Below are 9,644 nucleotides of genomic sequence, written 5' to 3'. Positions count from 1 at the left end.
CTGATTGGTCCAGTCCATCTTTCTAAGTAGTCCATAACTCCCTCTTCAGCATGTGGGTTGTCTGCCATTGGCTCAGATGCACCAGCCAAGGCCAATCATCTGTGGATAGAGGAAGTGGGGCACTGGGTACTGAGTGTGGCTTCCTGGGTCTGTCCCTTCAGCAGAAAGTGTGGGCAGGATGGGTCCCCTCAGAAGAGGCTGTAAGTGGGTTGGCACAGTATTGACCTTTCCACAATACCATTGTGCAAGACACTGATGTCAGATAGCCAAGACATAGAGTGGTCTATCAAGGTAAGATGATATTATATTGACGAGGATACAAATGCAACTCAGAAAAAGATCCACAAAGCCACATATGTGTATCTTTGCAATTAGCATGCTTAGAACATGAAACAAATAGCATTGTTTCTTTGTGATATGTTTTATCTAAAAATATTTATTCTTTTGCCCAAGCTTAGCTGTCAAAACTCCATGGCTGTCTCAGGTAGGGCGTCCCAGTTTTGGTGAGCAGACTGCATTCAGCACAATTTCAACCCGTGCCATTCGTAGAGATTACAGTGGGATGACTAAACTGAAGCCACATTCACCTTTGCAGTTGCCAGCTAGTTATTGAGGTTTTGTTGTGATTGAACTAGTCAAAACCTATTGATTTGTTATTACCGTTGAGTCAGTGTCTACAATGCTGTGGGCTACAGCTTTAAACATAGGCAGAATTAATACCCACATGACTTCAGAGGTCTCTTGTGTCAAATGTATTATGCACATGGTGTTGGTGATCTCTCCCTTAAGGACTGGCCCCTTCCAGCCAGTGTCCCTGTAGAACAAAGGGTCTATGATGGGATATTTTGATGGTGGCAGGAATGTTAAGGAGCATGAGTTGAGATCCAGGTCTGGATGCCTTGCTGCAATGCGTGTGAAGATTGTGGTGGGGGTGGGGGAGAGGAGCTGCTGAGGTAAAGGCAGAAAGCATGGCAAACTTGGCCTGCATGACAGTTCTGGTGAATGAAAACACCTAGACAAAGACCAAATACTTGGATTCAAGGTAATCGTCTTAAGAAAATTCACTACTGATGGTGACGTCGGTGATCTGCATTTGTATGAACTGTAGGCTCTATTTTTTGAGTTCTCAGCAGAAACCAGTCTCTCTTGTTACCTGGGGTACACAGCCTTCTAGGTGTGTTTTTCTTGTGCCCCACATCACTTTCTGTCTTTATTTTTAAAATATCTACCTGATTTTTTTTCACCCTTGGATGAAAATTTCTTTAAAGACAAGATCAATTCATCCTGGTGTTCCTACCATGGCTTGGAACGTGCCAGGCATTTAATAAATATTTGTTGGATGAATGAGAGTAAGAACTTAATTGCCTTTTGAGTCACCAAATTGACCATGATCCAAACTGCGCTGTCTGCTCAGTGACAGTATTTGGCATAGGGGAATGTCTGAGATGACATCATTGCCAATTGAAGCTAATTTCAGGCCAAGTTTAACTTTGCAAATATCTCTAATGTAGTTGCTGTGAAAACACTATCAATGCATCTTGTAATTTGTGAAAGGGTATACAGGCTCCCTGGATTATCAGAACAAAGATGGAATTCCTAGGGACAGATCAGGAAATTCTTTGAGTGAAGAGAAAGAGAAGGAGGAAGATGTAGAAGAGGAGGAAGAGGAACAGGAGATGAGGATAATAGCTGTCATTTATTGACAGTTTGTTACGTGCCAGGCCTTGTTATAAGCATGTTGTGTGTAGTAACCCATTTAATACTCACAGAAGCCCGCTGGAGAAGGTACTGTCATCCCATTTTGCAGATGAGTCCAGTGTAAAATAGGGCAGGTTGCCTTTGAGTCCACACAATCTGTTTTGCAGGACTCCTGGGACTTCTCCTGGGGTCTTCTTCTCTCCCTCTGCTTCTGTTCCTTGTTCTTCTAGGGAAGCCTTTGGTCGTCAAGGTGATCATTTTTTGTGATTTCATCTTAGAGAGCCATGCTGGCTCTTTACAGGCCTCTTGCGGGTAAGCCTAGATCTTCAATATTTTTCAAAATAGAGTGTCTGCAAAATGGAGAAACCCATTTCTTGCTGATATTTAGTGCTCTGAGAGCATAACACTGAAGCAGTATTTTTTTTCAAACAAAATCCTCCTTCACAGGTTTGAGAATGGGAAGAGATGAAGGGAGAGGAGGGGTCAGACAGCCCCAACCTGGCACAGCTGTCTGAGTAATCACTCTGACAGTAACTGTGTCTGTTTGGGCAGACCCATTCTTCCAGTCTCACCAGATGAAGACATTCACTGCCTTGAATCTGCTCTGACTTTCAAAGACACTACTCTAAAAGCTTTAGTGTTACTTGGCTAAACAATTCCCACTTCCCAGGAAGGTCTCCTTAGTTCCCATCTGTTTTGATTGTTGACATTTTGGTTTGGCAATAGGGAAAGCCTCCTCATCAGAAGCTGGAGCCCATCCCCAAGGCAGAAAAGCTAAGTCAATGGCAGAAAGGTTGGATTTGTTCCTAACAGACTAAAAAAAGTTACCCTTCCAGGAAGTTAGGTATCCTGTGTCCAAACTGCATAGGCAGGAGCAGAGATTACATAATTCTTCAGACATTTTTAATATACTTGACCAAAGTGGAGAATTGAGATGGTATCCAGGGTTCTGGTTTGGCAACATAAATACTTGACATTAGCCAGGGTTCTCCAGAGGGACAGAAGCAATAGGATGTATATATAAAAGAGAGTTTCTTAGGGAGAATTGGCTCACATGATGACAAGGCAAAGTCCCATGATAGGCTGTTTCTGGAAGCTGGAGAAAAGAGAAGCTAGTAGCGGCTCAGTCCAAGTCCAAAAGCCTGAAAACCAGGGAAGCCGACAGTGCAGCCTTCAGTCTGTGGCTGAAGGCCAGAGAGTCCCCTGGCAAACCGCTGGTGCAAGTCCCAGAGCCCAAAGGCTAAAAAACCTGGAGTCTGACATCCAAGGGCAGGAGGAGTGGAAGGAAGCATCCAGCACTGGAAAAAGAAGGAAGCTAGAAGATTTGACAAGCAATGTGATCTCACCTTATTCCACCTGCTTTGTTCTAACTGTACTGGCAGCCAATTGAATGGTGCCTGCCCACATTGAGGGTGGGTCTTCCTCTCCCAGTCCACCAACTCAAGTGTCACTCTCCTCTGGCAACACCCTCACAGACACACCTAGAAACAATACTTTACCAGTCATCTAGGCATCCTTCAATCCAGCCAAGTCGATACCTAATATCAACATCACAAATTCACCCCTTGTCAACCTGTCACCTATACAGATCTCCTGAAATCATACTGAATCTCCAAATAAAGACAATAATAAAGTCATGATTACACCTAACATAATACAACTATCCTTCGTACAATGAGAAGCGCACTAATTCTTAACCTAAATGCTATCACATAAAGCATTGGCACTCAGTAAATACTTGTGGAATGAATGAATGAATAGAAAAAGTCTAGAAAGGTATCAAACATAAATGTTGAAAGTAATTATTCTCTTTAAATAGCTGCATGTTCTGATTTTTCTATTATAAATATGTATTAGTTTTATAATAGTTTTAAAAATATAACTTCAATTTTCCAGGAACCTACTGATTTGCAGCTGAAGTGAGGGCAGAGATCGAGCTGGGTTTTGCCAGCTATAATACAGCCAAGCTCAGCCTTTTTGTGTATGGTGCAGCAGCAGCCCCTGTGGTAAGTTCCTGGAAGACTAGGTCCTTTTCAGGATCTAGATCAAGTCAATACTTTCTGGCCGATGGGGAAGTAACTACTTTGTTCTCTGAGCAAAGGGCTTCTTAAAAATCACAAGATGTTAGAGGTTGCCTTGCCCAATTTTCTTAGTTTCCAGATGAAGAAACTGAGTCCAGAGTGGTGGGGCCTCGAGAAAGTCATGATACTGGTATTAGAATGCAAGTCTTGTAACTTTGAACACATTTCCACACTGGCACAGCCAGAGACCCAGAAAGAAACTAGTGGCATCCTCAACTGGTTCATTAAGGAAAATGTAATAAAGGGACATGTTAAAAGGTGTGAGCAGAGTTTGGAAGACTGGCAAAGAAAGTAAAGTTCTCCAGGTTGTGCAAAAATGGAGAGATGTTACCGCCTGAGGCCCAGGCAGGCAAGCATGGGGACTGCTATATAATCTGAAAGAGCAGGAGTGCAGAGAAGGTGGCAGACACAGAGGCACTGGGGCCTTCCACTGGGACACAGCCAATCAGCCAATCTGCAGAGACCCAGTAGCAAAGGCAAGAGCCGGGGAATAAACAGCCCAACCTCATTCTTTTCCCAACCAGAATCCAAAGGCCAAGGGAGCTTGTCGATGCAGCTCAAAAAGATGGGTGTCCCAGGGCACAGAGCATAGTAATGAAGGGCGGAGAGGGGATCTGGAGGCACCTGTGAATGTACCCAGCACACCTGCCTTCTGGAAGATCAACCTAGTCCTATCATTGCCTTTTGCTGTTTGCCCTTTGATTTGATTTGGCTTCAAGTCAGTAACAATCTGGACGCTTGAGGTTGCATTTTGAAAACTATTATTACACAAAGAATACGTATTTATAATAGAAAAACCAGAACATGCAGCTATTTAAAAAATGTTCATGACTTTCAGCATTTATGATTGATACCTTTTAAGATGTTTTCTATTAGTTCATCCAGTCATTGCTGCTATAAATATTTATTGAATGCCAATGCATGCCAGGCTGTTTCAGACACGTGGATATAGGAGAAAATAAGATAGACAAACGTTCTTTTTGTTCTTTCCCTCAAGGAGCTAATGCTCTAGTGGGGGAGGAGTCACGATAGACAAGATAACCACACTGATAGAATGCGAGACAGCAGTGAAATTGCAAGAAGAAAATCAAAGCAGGGCCAAGAAATAAAGGTGTCATGGGGAGTTATAATTTTAAATCAGGCGGTTAGGGAAGAGAGAGAGAGAGAGAGAGAGAGAGAGAAAGAAAGTGTGTGTGTGTGTGTGTGTGTGTGTGTGTGTGTGTGTGTGTGTGTGTGTGTTGAGACAGCAAGAGAGGTCACCAGCATGCAATGGCTGCCCTTTGGGCTTTTCCTTGGCTAATTGCTGAGTGTTCAGGTAACAGGGAGTGTAGGTGGTGTGACTTCCCCCCTCCCTCGCAGTTTCAAAATGTCTCTCTTTAAATTTTTTTTAAAGGGCAAAGCTTTCTCCACTCCATATATTAACCACTTAAAAAGTGCCATGGGGAATCCTCAGCATAAGTTTATTAGCCAAGTTCTTGGTGTATATCTGTCCTGTTATAGCTGGGTGACTTGGGGAAAGTCATTTGACCTCCCTGAGCCTCAGCTTCCTCATTTGTAAAATTGAGGATTTTGGTGACAATTAAAGGAAATAAGATTAGATCTGTGGGGACCCTAGTGGCCAGGACATAGCTCATACCCTGTAGATAATAGTTTCTTTCCTTCTCTGGGTAGGTGTGTTCTGGTAATATTGTGAACCCCAGATCCACAGAATGGGGAGTTGACTGAACAGCCTATTAACAGTAATAGCTGGTGTCAATTGGCCACTTATATGCTAGGCAAACCCTTTACCTGTGTGAGCTCATTAAATCCCCACATTTTAAGATAAGAAAATGCAAGCACAGAGCCTCCTTGCACAGACGGTAGGTTCCAGAAGCCAGGCTCAAGTCCTAGTTTGACTAACATCAAAGCCTATGCATGCTTGATCAAAGCCCTGTGTGCCTTCTCTTCCCTGCCTTCCCCTAGCCCTCTCAGGAAGAGTTACAGTTGGATGGAGCCACAGTATAGAGAGGGATTATCTCATAATTTGAAAGCCCATGAAGATATCCAGACTACTGGGTAATGGATCATTATTACCCCAGAAAAGCTTCTTTACTAAATCCCAGTAGGGCAATGGTTCTGCAAGTAGGGTACTGAGCTGATTACCTGTGGATCACCTGAGTCGTTTATTTAAAAAATACAAATGCCATGGCTTTACCTCTTAAAATTCTAGTTGAGTAAGTCTGGGGTAAGGCCTGAGTATCTGTGTTTTATAACACAGTCCCAGGTGTTTCTGATGTACAGCCAGGTTTGGACAATAGCTCTGTAGGGTCCAAACTACTAATGCACCTTGGGGATCTTTTGGTCTTGTCTCCTCATTGCAACTGAGATTATAAATTATCACCCTTTCCAGTGGTGGTAAGTGTGCTGGGTAATCTAATCTGGGCTTCATGTGAATCTTTGCTAAAGCTATTGGAGCAGGACAAGGTCAAGTTGCCTTGAAGCACTCATTTGAGAGGCTCCTTCCTGGTCAGCCTACAGACCAGTGTTCTTTGGCCATTTGAAGAACAGTCTATCAGCTGTACTACGCTCCAGTCCACAGTTTGTATTAGGGCACTATGACCTTGTCAAACACTTTGCCAAAGTCAAGGTGCACAATGTCTGTGCTTTTCTTTTCCCTAAACATTCTAGAAGCCCCATCAAAAACAAAGTGCATATGAGTGGCACAATTCTTTGTCAGTGAACCCAACATATACTAGATGCCAGTGATTAGCAACTTCTTTTCTAAGAGCTCAGAAGTTTTTCTTTCCTTTTTCTCTTTTCTTTCTTTCCTCTTTCTTTCTTTCTTTCTTTCTTTCTTTCTTTCTTTCTTTCTTTCTTTCTTTCTTTCTTTCTTTCTTCTTTCTTTTCCTTCCTTCCTTCCTTCCTTCCTTCCTTCCTTCCTTCCTTCCTTCCTTCCTTCCTTCCTTCCTTCCTTCCTTCCTTCCTCTCTCTCTCTTTCTTTTTCTTTCTTTCTTTTTGAGAAACAAAATAATCCACAGTCTTCTTGATAGGTTTCTACAAATGTGAGCTGAAAAATGGATCACATCAGTCAATTGTAAAATTAATTTGGGCTTCCTATGGCATCACTTGGGTCTTGACATTGCATTTATGTCAAGAACAAGGGCTCAGATTGTTAACATACTAGGCACTTTGAAGGCAGTTGTGGGGAAGAAAGTACTGGTCTTAAAGTTGTACATTTACCAAGTTTCTTTAATAATCAAGAAAGGAAAGAACTACACAGTAATTCATATTCAATGTAAAGGTTTAGCTAGTCTACACTGGAAACCTTAGACCCACACCCATCCATCCCATCCCTTCCTTGATGACTGCAAATGGGTCATCCTCTCCCCACCTCCATCACAGCAAAGAGAGAGCCAAAGTTTTTAACTAAGAGGGATGTTATCTTGTTTTCTAACTTGTCTTATGTTTTTAATTTAATTTTATTTTTTAGAAGTGTCAATCTTTTCTTACATTTGGGTCTATGATGGCTGTCAGTTCCCCATGAAACTCTAAATGCTCCAGCCAGTACTTTGAGAGTAAATTTTTTTTTTTTTTTTTGAGACAGAGTTTCGCTCTTGTTACCCAGGCTGGAGTGCAATGGCGCGATCTTGGCTCACCGCAACCTCCGCCTCCTGGGTTCAGGCAATTCTCCTGCCTCAGCCTCCTGAGTAGCTGGGATTACAGGCACGCGCCACCATGCCCAGCTAATTTTTTGTAGTTTTAGTAGAGACGGGGTTTCACCATGTTGACCAGGATGGTCTCGATCTCTTGACCTCGTGATCCACCCGCCTCGGCCTCCCAAAGTGCTGGGATTATAGGCGTGAGCCACTGCACCCGGCCGAGAGTAAATTTTATTCTCTTAAGGAGATAGCTTAATCAACACTACTCAGTATATCTGATCTCTATGTTACCTTGCTATGTTTGCACTTGTGTTTCTAGACCCTGAGTGAAACCTCTTATTTGGCTTGTTTATGTTAAGATGTCCTATTTGCATGAGACTTTATGTATAAAATTCTGCATATTCAAAAATTATAGCATTAATATCACCTTGAAGGATTATTCTTTGCTTTAGTAGAGGGTTCACTATGTGATCCTTTAAATAATGCACATCACGAAGAAAACATATTTAAATCTATGCTCTTATTTTCATAATGGTGTGTCTTGTATATGCTACTCTATACATGTAAAGATTCGGTCTTCTCATCATCCATTAGTTATTTTCCTTTCTCATAAGTTAACAAGCCCATGTATTCTTTGGTCTTGTCATAAATGATGATTTTATGTTATTATTTTTCTGAGTTTATTTTATTTATTTTATTTTGAGATGGAGTTTCACTCTTGTCACCCAGGCTGGAGTGCAGTGGTGTGATCTCAGCTCACTGCAACCTCCGCATTCTGGGTCCAAGTGATTCTCCAGCCTCAGCCTTCCGAGTGGGGATTACAGGTGTCCACCAGCATGCTGGCTACTTTTTGTATTTTTAGTAGAGATGGAGTTTCTCCATGTTGGCCAAGCTTGTCTCAAACTCCTGACCTCAGGTGATCTGCTCGTCTCAGCCTCCCAAAGTGCTGGGATTACAGGTGTGAGCCACCGTGTCTAGCCGAGTTTTATTTTTTAATAATTGAAGAGCAATTAAAAATGTTGAAGAATGACAATGATAGTCACCATTTATTGAGTTTGTTTATGCGAGGCACTGCTTTGTAAATGCCGTATGTACACTCAGTTATTAAAAATACGAATAAATTATGGCATTAGGATATAATTATTGTTCTCTGTTTATCTTTAACTACTTTGCTGTTCTTCCTCAAATATCACCCCAAATCTTATAGCTTAGAGATAGCCAATTTCTTCCTCCCTTGGAACAAAAGAATTCTAATACATTAATAAAATACTTCCTCATTGCTCCTTTTGTTTTCTAAGTTAATGTGAACTAGGACTGTATGAATTAATCTGATCTACTAACATTGGAAACTTTTACTAAAGAGTGATATTAGATTTGTGTTACTAACCTCATAGTGGGCTTTAAAGATGACAAAGGGTTACTAAATTTATTCATTTGTTCATTCTCATAACAAGAATTTATTGAGTACTTATTGTATGCCAGGCACTGTGTTAGGCATTAGGAAAGAGATACGTAACTCACACTCTTCAGATTCCCCTCCAACATCTACTACAAATTATCTAAGTGCAGGTTCTGCTTAAGCCACTGGGTAAATGTCCAGATGCATTTTGGAGGCAGATTCCCTCTGCCCAGTGCTGGCACCTCCCTTCCTGATCTTTTCTTATTATTTGCATACTATTCTTAAGGACTACTTCAGTTTATGGGACTAGTTCATGCCCTACTGCTTAGTTTGGTGTCACAAAATCCATATCAGCATTGAATCACCCAGCCCTACTCCCAGAAGACTGTTTCCACTAAGAGGATCCTTTGTGATTCATGCCCTTGAACTACCCAGTCATTTAGAGACAGAAGGGAGTTTACCTAGAGGCAGTGATGGTTAGCAGACATTAATTAAAGGATGACGCTCTCACCCAGTCCAAGGGTCATGATGGAATGTTCTTTCTTCCAAACTGGGCAGAAGGTCCAGACTTGTGATTTCTCAGAAAAACTTTGAAAATACCATGTCTTTCTAGCTTCCTTCTACTTCACCCTTTGACCCAGGGTTTATAACTTGACTTGTAGGGGCCAATTCCTGTAAAATAATGTCCTACTTAGGTTCTGCTCTAGATGTGGGTTAGATTTTCAGCAACCATGGAAATAATTGAGGGGTGGAGGAAACAAAACCCCAGAGCAGACAAAATAGCAGTCACCAAGGCCATGCACAAAAGCTATGCAGTTTTCTTGTTGA

The sequence above is a fragment of the Sapajus apella genome, unplaced genomic scaffold (genome assembly GCF_009761245.1).
Source record: "Sapajus apella isolate SASKATOON/1434 unplaced genomic scaffold, GSC_monkey_1.0 scaffold78, whole genome shotgun sequence".
Taxonomy (NCBI): domain Eukaryota; kingdom Metazoa; phylum Chordata; class Mammalia; order Primates; family Cebidae; genus Sapajus; species Sapajus apella.
Note: the sequence above shows the minus strand (reverse complement) of the source record.